This window comes from Pteropus alecto, unplaced genomic scaffold (genome assembly GCF_000325575.1).
Source record: "Pteropus alecto unplaced genomic scaffold, ASM32557v1 scaffold20, whole genome shotgun sequence".
Classification (NCBI taxonomy): Eukaryota; Metazoa; Chordata; class Mammalia; order Chiroptera; family Pteropodidae; genus Pteropus; species Pteropus alecto.
In genome coordinates this window covers 20,506,088-20,528,532 of record NW_006436298.1, presented here as the reverse complement: position 1 = coordinate 20,528,532, position 22,445 = coordinate 20,506,088, and the positions used below count along the sequence as shown (strand labels likewise).

The window sequence follows — 22,445 nt, the reverse complement described above, 5'->3', positions numbered from 1 at the left end:
TGGTATCAGCTAGTTCTTGTATTTCTCTTTCATTATTTTTCATTCTTCAGTTTCTCTCTTCTTCCTTCTGATTTATTTCTAGATTTCTGTCTTCGATATCACTGATCCTTTCCTCTATTTGGTCGACTCTATTTCCCAAGCTTGCTATTTCATTTTTCAGCTCTTGCAGTGTGTTCTTCATCTCCAGAAGTTCTATTCTGTTCTTTTCGAGGGTTTCAATCTCTTTGCTCTGCTCAACTAGTTGTTTTTTTCAATTTCTGAAAATGTTGATATGAATCATTTTGGAACTCACCGAGTTTTTTCATAAGTACCATCCTGAATTCTCTGTCATTTAAGTTGTATATTTCTATGTCCATAAGCTTATTTTCTGGAGAGTTTTCTCTTTCTTTCTGAGATGCCTTGTCACCTTGGTTGTTCATGATGTTTAATGGACTATTTCTGTGCCTGGGCATTAATGGAAGTGTATTCTGCTGTTTTTCCAGAAAGAAGATTTATTATATTAAGGTCTCTCTTTAGCCTGTTGCAAAGAAGGCGCATTTCCTTTGGTTTACAGTAGGTGGCGTCTAAGCCTCTTGAATCTCTGTGGTAGGTCTTATACGCAGATCCCATGTTCAGAGGTGCTGGTGTGCAGTTTGGGTGTTTTTTGTTGAGTTTCAGGTGTTCAGCTTGTTGTTGTTTCAAGGGAAGAGATCTGAGGACATCTCTCACTCTGCCATGTTTTTCTGACCCTCCTCAAAAACTCTTCTGGAGGAGTCAAATCTAAGGAGGCCGAGAATTCGGCTCTTTGTGCCGCTACTTCTCCGCAGGAAAGACTTATCCAAGGCCCTGTCTTCAGACATCCTCTCTCGGGAGTCCCCTACGTTCTATTCCCCTGCGAAACTGCAGTTGTGGGAAATAAGAAAGACCCTACCGGTGTTCTGGCTTCCGTAGGCAGATGGCTCAGCATCCCCGCCAGATCTTGTATTTAGGTCCTTAATCTATTTTGAGTTAATTTTGGTGTGTGGTGATAAACAACAGTTTAGTTTCATTCTTTTGCAGGTGGCTTTCCAGTTTTCCCAGCACCTTTTATTGAAGTGGCTTTTCTTTCTCTATTGTATGGTTTTAGCTCCTTTGTCAAAATTATTTCCCCATATATGTGAGGCTTTACTTCTCGGCCCTCAATTCTGTTGCATTGGTCTGTGTGTCTGTTTTTCTGCAAGTATCATGTTGTTTTGATTATTGTCGCTTTGTAGTGTAATTTGAAGTCAGGCAGAGTGATACCTCTGGCCTTGTTCTTTTTTCTCAGGATTGCCTTGGCTATTCGGGGTCTTAACCATGCCTGCTTTTTACTTGCCAGGCTTAAGATGATGCTTCACTCACACCCAGATGGCTACAGTTCTCCAAATATGCCAAGTAGTTTTCACAGCACTGTTTTCCTCATCGTCATGCCTATTAATAAAGCTCCCTCCCCAATCTGCTGTGATGAATATCCTTCATCTTTCTTCAACTCTAACCTCTAGCATTATATTTTCTATGGGCTTTTTCTGATTGTTCCCATTGCCCACACAAATAAATTCCTTTCTCCTTTGAGATGTTCTATCATACCATATATGTCACTTTATGAATTTAATGGGTATGCATTTGTTTCCCTTTCTACACTGCAAATAATTTGAGAGCCGGAATTATCTTTATTGATCTTTTTATTTCTAAGACCTAAAAGAATGCCTTCCAATAACTAGTGCTTGATGAATGCTTTTTGAAGGCATAGCATACACAATTTCCAGGTACATCATTTTTAAAAGGAGCACAGTGGTTTTAGGATTTTGATTTCTCTATATACCAAATTATTTTTTTGAAGTTATCAAAAAAAAAAAGAAAAGAAAGAAAGAAAAAGGCAAATCTTGAAGAGCACCCAGGAAAGAAAAAAAATCCAGCTGAACATAAAATTACTTCATATAATAATAGATAATGAAATACTGTATATTGAAATGTTGCCATGATCTACATTCCAATAGGCTCAGTGGTAAATCACTTTTGATTTAAAAATTCTGAATTGATCAAAAGGTCATCACTCAATTCTCAGTAGTCACCTTTAGAGGGAAAGTATTTCTTTGTCAGTAGTGAATTAGTATTTATTGTCTCCAGTTAAAAGGAGTTAGCCCACTTTTCCATGTTATCTTGGAGGACAGAGGGAGGCAGTGACTATAAGTAAATTCTGCTTGAAGAGGGTATGCCAATAAAGGTTTTTCCCCACCATGAGGAAGCCGCTCCCAGCTCATTTTAAATGCTTAGTGCTTGATGATGTTGTTTCTGGATGGCTTTCCTTCTTTCTTTTCTCACTACTTGGGCCCCTCCCTTAAGGTTCAATAACACAGTTAGAGATGCTTTTTGACAGACAAGAGATAATCTTACACTTGACTTCCAATATCAAGGCATTTTAACTGGCACACTTTATATTGAATAATTCATGGGTATTCAAGCTTTACTTCACAAAGAAAGTGCTTTCTCTTAGCAGCCACAGCAGATATGAACAGCTAATTCATTATTTAAAGAGATTAAGTATTAGCAACTGGTATTGGCTCTTCAGAGCTCTCTTTATTCCCTTTGCTCATGTTATCCCCAGCCTCTCAGCTGCCTAGAACAGTTTTTAGATTGATTTTTACCATATTTAAGTCTTTTAAAAAACAGATCTACCCCAAAACCTCACTATTTTCAGACTGCTTTGTCCTATTTTAAAAACGTAAAGCAATGTCTGTTAGAACTCTGTGAATCTCTGCAGGCTCATGGGAATACATACAATTCCAACACTTTTTGCTTTCAGTTAAGAAAATGTGGCAGGTGGGAGGAATGTAAGAAATTTGAGTTTGCTCAGATTTACAGACCACTTGCTGCAATAGGCCAAGGAAGGCTTAGGTGTTTTAAACAGGTAGAGAAAGGGGATGAATCCTCAACTTTCAAGTATTGTTACTCTGAAAGGAAAAGTCCCTATGGAGAACTGTCCTCTTTATATTTTCTGAGAAAAAGAGAGGAGGAAGGGTTTGAAATATCTGTTTCTCTTTTGTAGACAGATTCTCAGGTTGGATCTCATTCAACACAAATTTTCACTCTTTCATTTCCAGTTAAGAAGAGAGAGGAAAACTTGTCAAGAGGTTATGAGGTTTCACTTTCTGTAGACCTTGACAGAGGGTAATATAACAACGTAATCGGGTCTGGAATGGTGAAATAGTGAGAAAAAAAGAAAAAAAAATATATATGAAGTTTCTTTTAAAAACTGATTCTAAGAAAAGCTGTTTCTAGGATATAAAATAAAGCATTTGGACATTATGTTGCTTAAAGCAGTAATAAATGCTTTTCTTAATTTTACATTTTAGATTAGGTTTAGCCCTTTTTGGAAGCGTTGTAGTGTAGATATCACTAGAGTGATAAAATAAGTTGAAGGTTTTATTTCTACTCTATATAGCCTGAAAAACTGAATGCTCCTAAAACTAAGGGTTATTAACTTGTATAGCTTTCTTTTTCCATTTAAATTATTACAGGGTATGGGTTATAATTGAACTCCCTATACCTCTAGTATGATTTTGTATTTTGGGTATCTTTTATTTACTACATATTCACATTTTAAGTGAATACTTCATTCATTCAAAATTTTCTTGAATGAGAAAAAAATTTAAAAACATATAGTAGATGATCAATAAAAATGTAGTTTTTGAATGACTAAACCTTAAATAAGCCCAGCTACGAACCATACTGTGAAAAGCCTTACTTTGAAAGGTAGAAAAATGAGTCTGCATCAAAGATTAATTGCTTTTTTATTGTGTTAAAGGCAAGTTCCTGTATGCTGACAAATAACAGAAGTAAGATACTGTTTTCACCTCATAATACTTAGTGTCTACACCAGCCATAGAGCCATGAGAGAATAGAGAGGAAACTCATAAGAGATTAAAGGACCACCAAAGTTGTTCCTGAAGCTGAGATTCTGCAAAGTCTTTCTTGTCTAATATGCAACAAAGAGCCCAAATTGAAGATTTTTTTCATGCAGAAGAGTGTACAATGGTGCATAGCTCGGGTTTTGAAGTTAAAATGGCCTGTGTCTAAAACATACTGCTACCATGCAATAACTGTCACTACCTTGGACAAATGGTGTCATCTCCCCAAGTCTCCTTTTCTCATCTGTAAAACGAGGATTTTAAAGGTCTACTTATAGGTATGAGAATTAATGAGATAATGCCTGAAAATTGTGTAGCATAGTGTTGAGACTGTAAGAAACTTTCACTAAACTTCTTTTCAAAAAATATGGTTTTGGAATTAGCCTAGCACTGACATAAAAATTGAATTTTCAGTTGAGATTGTGGAAGTTTAAGAAATTGCTGCATTGTAGAAAATTGAAAGTTTTATGAAATGTTACTGTATTTTGTCTTAATTTAAGTAAGCATTCCAGATCAGTTGTGCCAAAAAGAAGGGAAAACATTTTATTACTATTCTTGGACATAATTATTTATAGATATTGTAGATATCAAAAGAGACCTGCTGAATATAATTAGTAGCTCTTGCTTCCATTGGGGTGCTTTTACATATCTTCATTGTGGTAAAATATGTTTTTAAAAGAAAAAATGTAGTTTTATTCATTGTGTAAAGTTTTGTAAACATTTTCACGTTTTTGTAAAACTTTGATATTATATATTACATTATATATTGATTATTTTAAGCACTCCACAGAGATAGAGATGGGAATTGAAAATTTTGTGTCTTAAATGAGAAAAAGTTTTAAATTAGGGCCCATCTATTATCATTCCCTAGTTTTAGAAACTTATTTTGAAATGTGAATTGTGATTAGTCGAGACAACCTGATTGGAAACAAAATCTCTTCTCTAAGACTCAGAATTTAAATTGTGAATTCTAGGTTTTAAGACTTACCTATCATGTCATCCATCATATAGTATCAACATCATTTTTCTACTAGGTTTCTTCCAGAGACATTTTTAGACAATATTACCTTATTCTAACACACACGTATACATACACACACATTTATAAACACAGAAATTTCAAATGTAGGTAGTCATCCCCACTTCCTCTGTGTTGATGAAATCTCAAAAAAGAGGAGACAAAGTGGGAAAGACTAAAATATATATTTGTAAAAAGTTTATAAATTATCCCAAAACATTACAAAAGTGAGCTATTTTTTACCCATTTCTAGCATGCTTACTTTATATGGAATAAAATTGCTAACAGCCAGTCTATAGGAGCAAATTATGTTTGGCAGTTCTCATTTGCAATTAGCAAAGGGAGACCATTCCTCAATGGTAGAGTCACCTAATGGATGCCGAATGTTGACAGTGTGCCCTCCTTGTGCCTTATGCTGGGGACTTAAATAGTAACCAATGTAGGACACTCAAGGAGCTAACAATCCCATAAGGATGTTTTCAGTTGATGGTAGATACTAGAATATTTTTATGAATATTCTGAGGTGTGTAGCAAGTATTCTATTGTTAATATAGTCAAAGATTTCAAGTTTGGGAATGACATTAATTTTTCATCTGTCAGAAAGGATTTCAGATTATTTCTATAATGATTTTGCTTATACTCATATATTCTGATATGATTTTGAGGAGGGTGAGAGAAATCACAGGTAGAGCCAAATCTACACAGATTCAGCAGCCTCTAGTGACTAGCCATTACTGCTCTATAGCTCACAATTGTGTTAGAGCATTTTGTAGAATTTGTGAATTGAGATATTACAGTTCTAAAGTCTTTTTTACTTTACCAACGAATACATTTTTAATGAAAAGAAGGTAAGATTAGATAAAACAAGGGTGCTTAGAGTTTTACACGTATGTCTTATTGAGAATGATGCTCTCTGCATAAAAATATGTTACAGCCTGTAAATTCTATATGTTGCGATAAAAATGAATTATATTTATTTATAAATATCCCTTAGTATTACATAATTGCTTAACTTATATTATTTGTTGAGTAGAATTTTAGAAAGTTCAAATTCATGTTTAAGAATGCAGTTTAATTTCAAAGAAAATATTAGTCCTATTTTCCCCTATAAATACCACTTTTTGAGATCTTTAAGAATATGATTTAATTCTCATGCTTTAAAAATACTTTTTTGAATGTTATGCTAATGAAAATAAGGCACTAGTACTATTTGGTTTGTTTTTCTGATTTTCTTTTCTTTTCTTTTTTTTTTTACTTTTTAAAAAATAACTCTAGTTTCGCCAATGAATTGTATGGCCATTGTAAGCATCATCAGACATATGGAATGCAGTAGAAAAAGAAAAAGAGCCTAGCAGATTTCAACTGTAACTTTTCTCTATATGTGTGATTGTCCTATAAACATTATTTCAACAATGCCTGAGATTTATTCAACTTTCAGTAATTGGCAAGTTACAGATTTTACCTCTGATACTGTCAACTTATCCATTTTCTAAATCTTGAATTTCCTGATTTTTGTCATTTTTGGGGGGAGGGTGGTAAAATTGTCTGCTTCTCTGAGGTATTAATATCAGAATTGAGAAGCTCTTTCCAATTATTGACCAGTTCTGTCCAAACAGGGTAAATGAGGACCCTTTCCAAATGCCCTTTGAAGAGAAAGAGTTCTATTTAATGGCTAAGATTTGATTTATCAATCTTATTTAAATTAACTGCCTTACTGTCTAAATTCCATATTTACACGAAACTGAATTAATATATACGGGGTGATTCAAGAGTAGTAAGATATTCTAAAATTTTTACAAAGAACAAATGTGTTTTGAAATAATGTGAGCCTAACAGGGCTGAGAAAGCTGAATGTATCTAGAACTAAACAGACCCATAAGAAAATAAAGATATATTACTGCCCAACTTTGATGACAAGATTGTGAGTTTTACAAGTTATATATCAAGATAAATATGATAAACCCTTAGAAATTACAATATCAAAAGAAGAAAAGTGCGAGAAATAAAACACTTAAATTCTTTTGATAATTTTTAATGCATTACCTTAATTCCCTCTCTAAAGACAAAAATAATGACTTAACGAATAACAATTGGTTACAGAATTCTAATGTCTTTAGGGTGACTCATCTCTATCATTATTGATATTCAAGCATCGGCGCAATAATATTTAGATGATATGGGTTTGAAAAGTATTTCTTTCCCTTTAACGACTGACAAATTTTTGCCACCTCAATGGTAGACAATTTTCGGAATAAATGGAAATGAATCTTTTTTTTGTTTATTGTCCCTGGGGAATCATCTTTTAAATAAAAGCTCAAACTATGGATTCTAGAATACGTGGATCAAAATGGAGCAGATCTGTTATACTTAACTTTTGTCTCCAAAGACTATGCTATTACCCATGAACTAAAGGTAATGTAGGTAAGTTTTGGGTATTTTATCATTGATTAACATTGCTTACCATAGTTAAAAGGTACAAGAAAGCTGGATTAAATTTACTTCAAAATTTTATAATTTTGATAGTCATTTTTGTGTTAGTCAGCTATATTTTTTAAAAGTTAAATTAACTCTTTATTACCAATATTCTTGTCAGTAACAAATAAGACAGATAATGTAGAATATAAGTATGCAAAATATAATTACAGTATACTTTGGGAAACATCACATGAATTTCTGTTATCTATCATCTATCTATCTGTCTGTCTGTCTATCATCTATTTATCTATCTATTTACCTATCTATCTATCTATATATCTATCTATCTGTCTGTCTGTCTATCATCTATTTATCTATCTATTTATCTATCTATCTATCTATCTATCTATCTATCTATCATCTACCTATCTGTCTGTCTCTCTATCTATCTATAATCTATCTATGTTCTATCTATCATCTACCTATCATCTATTTATAAAATTTCCTTTACATATGATCACCAGGTAAAAAGCAGTAACAGGGCAAGATTAAAATTTGGCCATGTAGGAGCCACAGATAAATCATTTTGCATATAGGAAATCCATAAGAAAGTGATTTCTTGTGTGAGAATTTGTCAGATCGTAGGAGTTCTACTAGAGTCCCAAAACTCAGCTTTAAGAGAAAAAACACCGTGCCTTCCAAAAACATTTATATATAGGGAATATAGCAAATAAAAGCAAATGTAAAGTTAGAAACCGAAGTTTTTAACACTTGAATTTCTTCTCTAGTTTTTTCCGGTTTCTGAGAATGACTGAATAAATCTTGAAATTTGCCAACTCAGAAAAGCCTATCCTTATCGTCTATCATCTACCTGTATATCTACCATAGAAACTTTAAGTGTATATAGGTACAAATACAAATTAATTGGTATGGTCAGGACATATGTCATTTTGTATAAAAACATAAATGACTTTTCCTCATTATGAGGCATAATTCTATGAGAACAACACTTAAAAAACCAACAGTTGAAGAAAGAACATCCTCAAGGTAGCAAATGCTTCTGGAGCTTTTTGAAAAGAACAAACAGGCATAATCATTTCCCATTAACTCAAGGTTAGAAAATGCTTTGGTTCCTAATATAGTGAAGATTGCAAGATCCCCAGAAGTGTTTTGCCTCTTCTCTGAGGAGTTCATAGGGCTATGCTCTGGAGCACTGGTATGTCTACTTTACATTTTATTCTGTTTCAGCCACATTCAATGTTCATTGCTGTCCGTGAGCCTGCTTTTCAAATGGTTCTTATATTGACTTCCTCACTTCTCTCTACCATAATTTGCATATTCTATACTACTTTAGGCTGAGAGTCTTTACTTAATAGAATTTTCTCTAAATATTGGTTTAACTAGGCTCTAAGGAAACTCCTGGGGGAGATATTGCATGACTATAATAAAAGAAATTGTGTTGAGAGAATTGTTGGAGCAATTGTATTTGTACTTCTATATCCTATGGGAGAAGGAGCAAATATAATTGATTAAAATACAGGCCATTTATTGGGTCACATTTACAATGACCCATCCTTTTCCATATCTTGTCTCTAGCGCTTTTGACTTGTGTTAAACTGATCAAACAGGGTTTATTTTCTAGAGACAGATGTAGCTAACTCTTGCTAACTGATATGCATTTTCTCCTTCTGTTTTAGCCCTTCTGTCTCCATGACTGGGTAAGTAAACCATGTTTGGTCTTTTTTGAGGGTCCCCGAATCTTAGTTTTTTGGGGGAAGAAAAGCAAAAACCCTCGTTTAGACCTCATGTCTAAACTTTGTTGTTAATGAGAGAAGTTGTATAGGTAGGTGCTGGTTGGGATAATCAAGAGAGAATAGGGAAACCTCTCCAAACTAGTAAAGTATTCATTTTCTACTCAGCTATTTTTCTTTTTATTCAGTTCCTTGGCCAGAGAAAACAGAGAGAAAGGGTATAAACCTTTCCCTGACCTCTGATCTCTTAAATATATTTTGTTTGTCAGTTTGTAACATCTATCTGGCTACTTGGAAACTTTTGGGACTCTTGTTTGTATTCCTGATAGGTGAGGCTTCTCTGTAGTTGAGTTCTAGATATCTGATGTGTTATTCTAATTATTTTAAGAGAACAAATGATGCTTTAAAATTTAGAGACTTGAGCTTTATTTAATTTAAGTCTGTGGAAGGTAATTAACTTTGTTAAAGAGCTTTATCTACTCAAGTAAAAATTTCAGTTAAAGAATCAGTTGCAGACTTTCCAGGAAAGCTTAAAACAAATAATTTTCATTGAAATTTCAGGCAAACAACTATTAGTTCTTAGATCTGTAAAAGGAAAATACCTGAGATCAAAGCTAAAACCTAATTTAGATCACTTGTATTAAGATCCATTTAAGAGGTTCATAATATTTTTATTAAAGGAAAAGCTATTTTTTCCCCCCATTTCATTCTACAAAATACTCTCCTTGTTAAGGAGATTTTGATCTTTTGTCTAATTTGTCTAATAGGAGACAAATTGAATTGCCATTTTCGAGCCAAATTTGTGAATGACTGAATTGGACTATTATTCCTGGAAAGAGCAAAGAACATTTAGCCGAGGTCCTTGAGGTGTTTAAGACATAGTGTAATGATATGACTGGACACTAACTGAGACTGTTTTGATTAGAGCCCAAAGAAACAAACACGTATAAGTGAGATTTGAGCTCTTCCATGATAAAATAGGCAAATAGCTCACATTTTGCATTGTTAATGTTGTTGAGAAAACATTGCTTAGGACCAACGCAAGCAGGGCAGGATTTGAGCTGCTAAAACTATAGAGATCTTCTACTTAGCCTAACATACCTTTATGAGAGACACCAAAGTTCTGCTTGGAATTCCTAAGCTATTACTTTTGGATTTTGTATAGTCAGATATCCCCAGGTTTCCATTTAGCATTTACTAAACCACTTATAAGATTTCCTTCTGGTACTAGCAGAACTCAGCTCTGGCAGGGACCTGATAAAGTTAGAGCTCTGGATGAGAATAAGAAATAAAATCTCTTTAAAATCCTGTTTTCAAGGGAGGATAGATAAATAAGTCCCATAAAAAAATGGATGTCTATTGTATTACTCTTTTTAAGAGGTTGGTTGTTCCCCCCACTCCCGCTGCAATGCATTTTGAGGAACTTATACCAGCTACTAAAAAGTTATGCTGTACTAAAAATAAAAGACATTTAAAAAACTCAAGTGGTAGCTAGCATTCAAACATTCAAAATGTTAGATTAATTTTAAATTAATTTCTTGTCATAAGTATCTAAAGAACTCTTAAACGATTGGGTTGTATTATTTCCATTAGACGATGCTCAAGGTGTAGAAAGGCAAATACACAACTATGTGCAATTGTCTCTAAAATACCTTTGGCTTGAAATTATTAGCCTACATAGCTGATTTTTATAGCTGATTGGAGGACTCAAGATGTCAAGACACCCCTCTTATTGTAGCATTTATCTTGTTTTCACTTCATAGGATACAATTATTAATTTTAGAAATATTCAGAGCTAATATATAAGTGATTTCTATTATACATATATTTAGCTTTTAACAAACATATCATAGACTTACAGAATTTTAGATTTGCAAAGAATTTCAAAATTTAACTATTGAAGTTGTCTCTCTGCTTTTAAATAAGACAGCATTTCAGTCATTTGGGAAAACTATTTACCTTTTCCTAAAATTCTGAGAAGTGAACTTTATTTCAGTAGTTTCCAGCCAACACATTAAGTTGTACTGGTAGTAGTTTCCACACATGCGATGGCTTGTTGCCATTATAGTTCCTTAAATTGTAAGCACAAGTTTGGAAGGGAACCTGGAGGTATTTTTGGGAGGAATGATCTTTATCTTGCTTTTGGTTTAGTTAGTTAGTTAGTTAGCTAGTTAGTTAGTTAGTTAGTTAGTTAGTTAGTTTATTTATTGGCAGTACTTTTCTCAGCCTAACCAGATAAAACTTTAGGGACATTAAAAATTTTCCTTTTCTTAAAAAAAAAAAAAAAAATTAGGAAGACCTCTGCTTTACGTTACCACTGGGTGATTCATTTTCTCGCTTTTGGTTTAGTTAGTTAGTTAGTTAGCTAGTTAGTTAGTTAGTTAGTTAGTTAGTTTATTTATTGGCAGTACTTTTCTCAGCCTAACCAGATAAAACTTTAGGGACATGAAAAGTTTTCCTTTTCTTAAAAAAAAAAAAAAAAAAATTAGGAAGACCTCTGCTTTACGTTACCACTGGGTGATTCATTTTCTCACAACTTTTACACTCTACATACTTATACAAATTCATTCCAAATTCCTTGTGCTCTAACTGAGTCTTGTCTGGTCCTCAGAAGAAACAGGGAAAAGCTGCTCCTGATCACTGATAGCACAGCTCTTTCTGTATTTGATGACTTTTGGCTCCTGGCTGATGTGTTGTGACAGAAGCAATGTGTGACTCATCAGGGAGCTGCTCTTGAGTCAGCGAGTGATAAGAAAACCAACTGTATCTCTAAAAGACTCCTCAAGTCTGACACTCACACTCACTGGCTTAAGAGTGGAAGAATGAACAACAGAGGATGATTTCATGAGAGGCTTTTTGTCCTCATCTGAATTTTCAGATTACTTTATTTTCAATTAGACACCCAAACCTCAAGTTTCTAAAGTTTGATGCATTTGCTTCCTGTTACATGAAAGTGACTTTAAGTAGTACTACATTTACTATAGAGGGAGAGGCAGTATTACATGATGAAGGATATAAGGGACACCGGGAAGGTCCTCCCATTGATATTGAGTCATCAGAGCCAGAAATTCCTTGGGGAAGAGAAGAGATTAGTACAAAGAGCTTTGGAGACAGACAGCCTCGAATTTCTGCCCTTCCACTTAATAGCTGATGGGAAAGTGGGAAGGAAAAAGTTTGGAGATAACGGAGATGAGGTGCTAAGGACTGACTGGGTGGGGGCACCATCTGTGTATTGGGGAAAGTTAAGGTAACATGAGAAAAATCATAGAAAAGGTGAAGTGAGATAGAAAAATACTAAATACTTTCATAATAACAATAAAATAGGAAATTAGAACAAAGGATAGCTAAATCTGTTGAAGCTCAAATGCAGTGAGTAGATTCATTCATTCATTTTTTCTCTTTCTCTCACTGTATGTGTGTATATATGTATGTATATATGTATATATCTATAACCTGCTGTATGCCAGGTATTGTGTTAGCCATTGGGAAAACAAAGAAAAATAAGCCATAGTCTTAGTACTCTAAATTTGCACACCCCTTTGTATCTTTCAGAGTAGTTTTGCATAGATTATCTCTTTTATGTCCTCAGCAAGTTCTGACAGAGATCCTTTGTCTTGTCAGGGTATGCAGGGTCATAAGAGTCTGCAGGGGAATGTTTAAGGAGTGATGTCCTATATCTTCATCTGGCAACTTTCCATGTGATTTTGGAAAGAACATAGAACCATAAAGTCTAGAAAACTTATGATTACCTCAGCTGAGGATTATTAGGTACTAGAATATATAAATTATGCAGCCGCATGAGTGTTGAAGAAGGTATCTCCCTCTATCCCTTTTCTGAAATGTCCTGTGCCCTGGAAAAGGAATCTTGCTCCCTTGAGGAAGTGCCAGGATATCTATGACCCCATTTGCAGAATCACATTAGCTGTATGTGTCTCTAGTTGGGTATTATGTAGAGAAATTTCCTGAACAATTGTGAGACCCATTCTCCTTCTAGATGGTAAAGTCAGGATCTCTTAAAGTACTTCTGTACACTGATTATAATATAAGAGTTACAGGGTGAATGAGCATTTACATTCTTAAAACAAGCAATGTAGACAGACACTTAGGAAGGCATTTTTCCAAATGAACGGGAAATGGAGAAACAAATTTTGAAAAAATGTCATCAGAGATATTATCCATTATCATTAAATATAGATACGCAATATAGAATGCAATTAATGTTATTTTTGATTCCTGGCAGAACTCGAGATGGTGATTTGTCTGACTGCTATAGGACATCAGTGAGTGGGACTAGGTCTCATTAGGGAGGTGAAAGGAAGAACAAAAAATGCCAACACAACAAATGGAGCCCTTGATGCAGACGGTTAATGCATTTTGTCATATTACAGTGGGAACTGTAGATCTCTGTGGTCATGAAGAGGAGAGAGAAAAAACAGGGCTCCCAGCTAGGATGTTTAAGGACATAAGTGGTTGTGAGTTATATGAGAGTTCAGTAAGGAGTGATCTTTGGAAGACAGCCATTAAAACTGAGTTTCACTTTAGCATTAACAGGTTCAAAGGATAAAGAATGGTGAAAACTTTATTTTAAATGCATTATGGAAAATTTCAGAGCGAATCAAATTTAAGTTAGCAATATTTATTTAATTTAGCTTAGGAGCTAAGAAAAATATACATAACTAGGCCATACAAATCCTCTCTCTAAGCCCCTTCAATGGCTTCTTAATGCTCTTAGAAAAAACGTACCTCTTTATCATGGCCTCTTTTCTAGGTCTCAGCCATTCTGGTTTTGTTTCAGCTCCTTAACATGACAAGCTTCTTCCTGCTTAAGAGGATCATCTTTCTCAATCTTTTAAAAATCTAAGCATTACTTTATTCTTTAAATTTTAGCGTAAATGTCACCTCTTTGGGAAGTCTTTCATGATTAAATCAGACCCCAGTTCACCTACCCTGCTCCTTCTGTTATTCTTAATTCAGTCCCACATTTTACCTACAGTACTTTTTATAATTTTCTTCGTTTTGTTAATTTTGTTGCATTTTCTGTTTGTTTTCCTCACCACTGTATTCCCAGTGTCTAGTAGAGTAACTGTTAAGAGTAGATACTCAATACATGTCATAAAGAAAAGAATAAAAATTCTCAGTTATTCTTATCTAAATTTGTAACATTCCAAGAATATAGAGGACCTAGGTTTCGAAATTTCTTGCTTTGGATATGTTCAGAGCAGATGTAAAATTTGAGGAGGAAGACTAGGCCAAAAATAATGCTCTGTGTACACAGCGATTAATATGGTGCTGGCGTGCTTGTTGAAATGTCTAATAAAGCTATTGTCACAAAAACTCTGGGGAAGTTTTGTGAGTTGATTTAAAAAAGTTAAACAACAACGTGCAAAATGCTACTTTAGATTCATAGGATCTGTTACAATAAATTACTTTTGGTCAAGAAAGGACTGTATTTACTGTGTTTCTCATTGGAACACTGAGGAAGGGAGTAGAGTAATAATGTGTAGAATGTAGAAGATACTGCTCCAGGTCCCAATTTTGCCTCATACAGTCTTCGCTCCTTGTGACAGGCATTGTCAGTATATCGATAAAGAGAGACAGTATTCTTGGCCTCACAGAGCATATAGTCTCGATTCTTATTGGGACTTTTATTTTTAAGCCTTTACTATTTGCTCAAGGGCATGTACTTGAGTTATAAAATGCTCTATGAGTGGCTGTGGTCATTTCTCAGTGAATGTCTGTAAGGATTTCTAGTCTATGTCTCTAGATTTTTCTTCAGTGTTTACTTTTGTCATTTTGTTTCAATGCTACACGTTTAGCAAAGTTTTAATGTCAGGTTAGCATTTAAGGAAAAAAGGACTTTGAAATAATAGAATTCTCACTGCCAGCACTTTTAAAAATTATATTTTATTTTTAAACGGAGAGCTAGAATAACCAGTTGTGTGACATTATATTTTGGAAAAAAAAAATGAATCTGGTACAATTTTCTTGCATTACTATGTGTCCCTCATTACCCCTATACTGGTGTAAAGCACCCAAATTTTAAGCAAGATCAAAAATAAAACAAAAACCACTTTATTTTTGCATTCTAAAATGCAGTATATAGCCTATAAATTAAAATCGTCAATTACCAGAACATAGAAATCACTAAGTATGAATTTATTTTCATCCCTTATATTTAAAAATGTAATACACTGAACATATTGCATTATAAGCACAGGTTCTCATAATGATTTTTCAATTCATAATAGCCTCAAAGACTTTCAAGATATGAATTACATTTCTATATTCCTTAACAATACTAATTTTTAATTTATAACATTATCGTGTCTGATTTTCATGGTTTTCCTGCATCTGTAACTTCTCATTTTCAGTAAATTGCCAATATTGCCTACAAGCATTTCTCTTTTTACTTCATATTTGCTATTTTAGTCGATGGTGATTTTTAAATACCTGATAGCCAAGTATGTTACATTGCTCTTAAAGTAAGACTAAACACTTGAATAAAAGGCATGAGATAGATTCTTTTGTGCCTGAAATAAATAAAATTTAAGACATGGATTTTGTGACACTAATTTTGTTTCCTCAGAGACCTTTGTTTACTTTTCCTGGAAAAGCTGTATTCAAGATAGTTGAGTTCATTAGATAGACAAGTTCTATACAGGAGGCACATACTGTGTTTTGTTTTATTTTATTTTATTATTCTATTTTATTTTATTTTATTTTATATTTTATTTTATTTTATTTTATTTTGTGGAGCTGGCACATCAAGTATGCCTAGGGAAAAGAATAATCACACAATGCACACAAACTGTATTTTAGCTCTCTACTTTTTGCTTGTTTTTTGTTGCTAATCATTTGAGCTCAAAATTACCTCTAATACCTTTATTCATATCTTGTGTAAATCTTTTCAAATAATGTCTAAAAAAATGGCACATGAAACCAGAAATATACTCTTTTTAATAGTCCTTCAGAGCTAAGCAAATCATCTTTACTTTGCATCTTTTTTTGGATGTGTGAATAAAAGTAAAAAGAAAAAAGAATCAATCCCAGAATTTTTTCAACAATGTGAATATACTTAATACTACTGAACTGTATATTTTAAAAGGGTCAAGGTGATGACTTTATCTTTATGTATCTTTTACCACAATTAAGAATTAAAAAGAAAAAGGAAAATAAAAATAAAGGAAAAGGGAGAAAAGAAAATCATGTTAAAGTTACAATGACTCCACTCTAGGAAACACACAAAAAACCCTAAAACACCCACCACATTCCAGGGATATGTCAGTATTGCCTCAAGAAGAAGAAAAAACAAAAACAAAAACAGAATTAATAATAAAAGTTGCATACAAGGAAGACAACTCTAATTATTTAATTATAGAATTTAGAATAATGCTTTAACTATATTTATTCTTAGTAGCTATCAAGACAGTAGCAATTATTTAACTACAATGTCCAGAATCACATTATTATACTATTTCAGTGATGTTGGAAGTTTATACGATGCTGTAAAATATATAAAACATTAGAAAAATAAATAAGGACTTATTTCTCTTACAGATTTATGAAAGAATAATATAATTCAAGTTTAAAAGGAAAGAAGAAAGTTATTGGAAGAAGAAAGGGTGAGACTTTATTGAATAGCATTTAATTCTTGATTCTTCTTTTTGTTAATAGGGGCATTAATGTTATAATAAGGAAGGTCTTTAAAAAGATAAAATAAAAATGAAATATAGATTTAGGAACAACTTCTGGAAGAGAGCTTAGATGACATCAAAATAAAAAATTGCCATGTCCTACATTAAATTCTTTTTAAAAAAATTTTCAATTTTCAAATATTTCTAGACTTACAAAATTCTTGCAGAAATGGTATGAAGTGTTCCTTTTCCCATCTTCACTGTATATTAACATCTTATAGAATCATAGTACAAAGAACAAATCCTGGGAATTAACATTGATCTATTACTACTAACCAATCGATAGACCTTATACAAATTTCTTCAGTTTTCCTACTAGTGTCCTTTATCTGGTCTAAGAGCTGATCCTGAATTCTCAAATTGCATTTAGTTTTCATGTCTCCTTAGTCTCTTCTAATTGTGGCATTTCCTCAGTCTTAATTTTTCATTTGTGATCTGCCATCTTGGAAGAGTACTAGCTAGTGTTTTGTAGAATATATCTATCTCAATTTGAGTAAGTCTGATGTTCTCTCATGTTCCAGTTTATATGATGTGTTTTTTTTGTGAAAAATAGAGAAGTGATTTTCTATCCTTCTCAGTTCTTCATATGAGAAGATACTCTAACTTCTGAAGGCATAAAGTCTTCTAGGCTTATATTGTATTATCTCTAGCCCAGCTCTGGTTGCTTTCCTTGGAGAATGGTATTTAGAAATCTGGGTGTTAAGTGTGTTCATCACTACTGGGTAAACTTTGCTCTAGACATTCTTTGTGGACAGAACTAGGGACGATATTTCTGTATCTGTATTTAAAACAACAACAAGAGTTTATTCTGGTACATCCAATTCTCATTCAAACTCACCAGGTCCATTCTCTTGTACCTTATTTATAAATCCTTTCTCTGATAATAGGATAGCTAGCTCTCATAACCACAATATACTTAATTATTTGCTGAATCCTAGACTGCCCAATTGCTAATTTATACCCCTAGGAACAAAGTTTTTACTTATAGTACAATATTTGTGTCTTTGCTCTAACAGTAAATAGTAAAAGTATTGTTTTCTATGGATACTTAAGTTAGTTATCCCAACTCTAATAAAGTTAATACTTTATATCAGAAAAATGCATTTTAAGAAAGAAAAATACAATATGACTAATGATTATTTATACGTGAAATCAGAGTAAATGTGCCTGAGTGGTTGGAGCTGTAGCAACACCCAATACTTCTTTTATTCTTTATTTAGTTTTTAATTTTTCACCTAATATAGTATCTTTTTGACAAAAGCCCCCTAGTACTCAATGTAAACTCTAGTGGCAAAAAATTTTGTTATTATTTTTTATTTTGATTAATGTAATTTACAAAAGGTGTTTTAAAGATTAGTTTGGAGAACTATGTGAGAAAGCAGAATGCAATTTATGTATTTATTTTTAACATTTGCTTTTTTTCTGACCGTAAAAGTGATAAATACTCATTGTATAAGATAGATAAAGAAAAACACTACAGAAGCTAGTAAAAATCATTTACGTCCCTATAGATAACCACTGTTAAAATCTTAATGCATGTCCTTTATTGTTATATAGTGTATGAATAGCTATACATATAGTTTTCAATTCTGCTCTTTTCACTTTTTATTACATTATAAGCATTTTCCTTGTCACTAAATATTCTTCAAACATCATGATTTTCAGTGGCTGAATGTTATTATGTCAAATTTCATAATTTATCTAGTTATTCTTCTGATGTTGGGGATTTGAGCAGATCCTAATTTTTGTGCTCTTACAAAAAGAATTTCATTGAATGTCTTGCCCGTGTTACAAAACTTTATACGTAGTTGATGGTGAAAGAAAGGTTAGTAAAATTAAAATGTAGTAAACGGAACTAAAAAGATGGTTAGGACCCCTTCGGGAGAAAATAAATAAGACTTTTGTGAATGAATAGAAGAAAGTGAGAAAAGTGGAGAGAACAAATCCATGCCAGATGGAATACACAGTAAGGTTGTTCCACACAGAGAGGATGAATGGCAGGATGTTTTGACCCTTACTATAAAGTTTCTATAAAAGAAATTTTACTGGGTCTATCAGTTTTTGCTGTGTAACAAAACACTTCAAAATTTAATGGCTTAAAACATTACAAAAGTTTTCCTAATTTCTGTGCACTGGTGGGGCTGTTCTCATCTGAGCCAGCTTAGGCTTGGACTGGATGGTCTAGCATGGCCTCCGTCACATATCTGGTGCTTTAGAAGGGAAGCTGGAGTCTCTCTCCATATAGTTTATCATCTCTTAGTGAGGCTATCCTGGGCTTATATACATGATATCAGAGGATTCCCTGCCTGTTAATTACATTCCCGTTGCATTTCTCCCATAGTGCCTATCAAACAATAGGTAAAAATAAATACCTAAATTGGTTGGTGGTCATTCTGTTTATGCAGTTGTTCTATTTCAGTTGTTTAAAGACTTGGGCATGTATAAGAATCACCTTTAGAGCTTAGATAGAATTCTTGTATGTGAGCTTCAGGTCCTGAGGTTCTGATTTAGTAGATTGTACTGGGGTCTAAGAATTCTCTTCAGTGTAAGTATCTTTAGGTTATTCTGATGCAAATTGGACAAATTTTGACAAAACTATTTTAAGTTATGACTATGTATTGCAAAACATAAGGGAAATTTACAAAATACATATGGATGTATGTATGTATTCATGAAATATCCTGACTTGAAATGAGTAGGGTGTGGTCATTAATTGCTTTTATTTGAAAAAAATTCCATTTTCTTTTCTCTTGTGATTGGCACTTCCATAGCTGTAAGATAGGCTAGACTGGGAAGTCTTGGATCTAGAGAGTGGAAGTGGTTCAGGATTGAGAGAAGACCATGAGTTAAAACTCAAGAGCAAGACCAGAGGTCTGTTTATTAATTTGAGGAAATGCATATGGATTATAAAACCTGGAAATTATTCCTAAATCAAAATACAAAGAAACAAGCAAACAGAATCATATGGATAAAGGTACTATTAACTAAAGACTGAACAGGATTCCAGATGTGGCATACAGAAACAAGAGGAAAAGAATATATGGTAATGGTGATCTGAGCATTAAAAAGGTCAGGTTAAGAAGGGTTACAGGTAGATATTCGCAGTGCAGTTAGTGGAATATTAAGATTCAGTTCAGAAGATCCAGTAATTTATGGAATGTGGTACAGGTCGGAAAGAGCCAACCAGTTCGGGAATACCAAGATTAGAGTAGAATTAGAAGTAAAAATGGTTCTAAGTTCTGATCCAGCAAATAACTGCCCTAAGCTATTAATATCCTCCTCTCTCAGGACCAAAGGCTGACTTCCATGATTAGAGAGGCATGAGAAAGAAATTTGTCAACAAAGGCATTCTCTTGGGATACTTGTCTAAGTTTTGTTTCAGGTGTATAACACAAATCCTATGAGATATTAAATCAGCCACTTATCACCTTTTCTTCTTTAATCACTTTCCTTCACCTTTCCCACAATGTCAAGTAGGAAAAGTCAATTATTTTATTTCTTTTGTGGCCAGTATTAATATTTATATTGAAGTATTGAAGTATGGTTATTTTTCTACATGACTTATTTCAACTACCAGACTCTATTCCTTCAGGCCAGGAACTTTATTTATCTTATTTCCCCATTTTATGACACAGTGCTTTGAATGTAAGAGATATTTAACAAATGTTTTATTAATTTGTGAAAGAAGAGATTGGTTAATTTAAATATGGGCACTTTAAGCTTTTGAGACTGAGATCTCAAAAGATTCAGGACTTAAAAGGAAGATACTCAAAAAGTACAAAATATCATTTGGTTATTCTCTTTAGTAATGCATCCATTCAAGTCTTTTGCTCATTTTTAAATTGGATTGTCTATTTTTTTATTGATTTGTATTTATATATCCTGGTATAAGTCTCTGGTCAGAAATATGTATTGCCAATATACTCTCTCGCCTTATGTCTTGGTTTATTCTATTGTCTTTGTTTTTGATCTCCAGACATAAAGGAATATATATTGTATGATTCTGTCTTATGAAGTTCAAAAAGCAGACAAAACTTATCTGCTGTAATAGAAGTCAGACTAGTGCTAACCTATCGTGGGTTGGGGGAGTTCTAATGACTGGGAAGATGCAGTAAAAGGCTTCTGTGGTGCCAATAATATTCTACATTAGTTTATATAGGCATGTGCTTTTCAAAAGCTAATTAATCTACATTTAAGATTTATGTTGTATCTCATTAAAAAAAAGCAGACAAAACTTATCTGCTGTAATAGAAGTCAGACTAGTGCTAACCTATCGTGGGTTTGGGGAGTTCTAATGACTGGGAAGATGCAGTAAAAGGCTTCTGTGGTGCCAATAATATTCTACATTAGTTTATATAGGCATGTGCTTTTCAAAAGCTAATTAATCTACATTTAAGATTTATGTTTTATCTCATTAAAAAGTAAAAAAAAAAAAAAAAGGAATTAAATCCATGAAAGATTCTTTTAAAACAACGTCTGCTTTAGTCATTGTTAAGGAAGGAAGCCTGTCTCTTAAATTAGAAAAAAAATGCAGAATTCTGCCTTCATCAGCGTGATCTAGACCAGCACATGCACACTTGGATTATTCACAAGTACTTTCTATATAGTACTCTGACATAATTGTGGCCCCAAATTAACCAGCCATTTTGGATAATTTAAGTGTATTAACCATCATCATCTCTCAACTGTTCAGATTTACCACATGGGGTTATCTAAATAATCTGTTGAGGGGATAACATCAGCCAAAAGGACTTTGCTTGTTGGATTCTGGTTCATTTGGGCTCTTAAAGCAAATCATAAATCATGTGGTATAAAACAAATTTTCAGTCATTAAAGTACTTCCAGTTACCACTCTGCAGGGAAATCTTTTTTTTATTTTCCTCTTACTTCAGATTGGGTTTAAAGCTCTCTAGTATTTATTACATCCAACTTGTGGTCCCAAATGGAAGTGTTCTTTAGCTTTTATTGCAACAATCTGTAGAACTTTTTGCCTAAATGGAGGATCTGGTTAGATTTTTTTTCTGAGTGACTGCCCTTCTGTTTATTTAAAGGGAGAATGATGCACAAAGTTGTGAAGTGATAATCATTTTTTTCTTGTGTGTTCTCTGTATATATTCTCATACAATATTAAATTGCTGTCCAAAATTTTTTATTTTAATTTTAAGATGTTGCAAAGGATATAATTTCCAGTTTATTGAAAATATTAACATTGTAAACTGAAACTATAGCATCACTCTTTTAAAATTATCCAATGGAATCCAAATACTACAATGATATCAAACCAACATCATCCATTTAAAAAAGTGAACAAAATGCCTTACTAGTTGGAGATTTTTCTTTTTGAACTCATAGTGTCATCTCATTTTTTCCAAAGGTTATAACTTAGTAATACATTTTTATGCTTGAAAATCTTTTATTGTATACCTTATCTTTAATCTAAGCAAAAAACATATTTATATTAATCGAAATTAAAATCTTTATTTCTTCTGACCATAAAGGTATAAATGTTAAATTTTTCTTCAGAATTGAATTATCATTATTGCTATATCATTATTGTATATCATTACTGCTATTAGTGCACAATTGATCAAATCAATATGCAAATTTAAATCTTGAAAAATTAATTATTCAAAATTAAAGGGTTTTTTGGTTTGAAATGTAT

At 33.0% G+C, this 22,445-nt stretch overlaps 1 long non-coding RNA gene across 1 annotated transcript in view; it reads left to right on the top strand.

Moving 5' to 3' along the window:
• Positions 1–16,671, top strand: part of LOC112480602 — a 111,392-nt gene extending 94,721 nt beyond the window's left edge. The window contains exons 2-3 of the long non-coding RNA XR_003046684.1: positions 9,036–9,056; positions 16,647–16,671. This is a non-coding gene — a long non-coding RNA (uncharacterized LOC112480602). The remainder of the gene's footprint in view (positions 1–9,035; positions 9,057–16,646) is intronic.
• Positions 16,672–22,445: the final 5,774 nt, after the last annotated feature.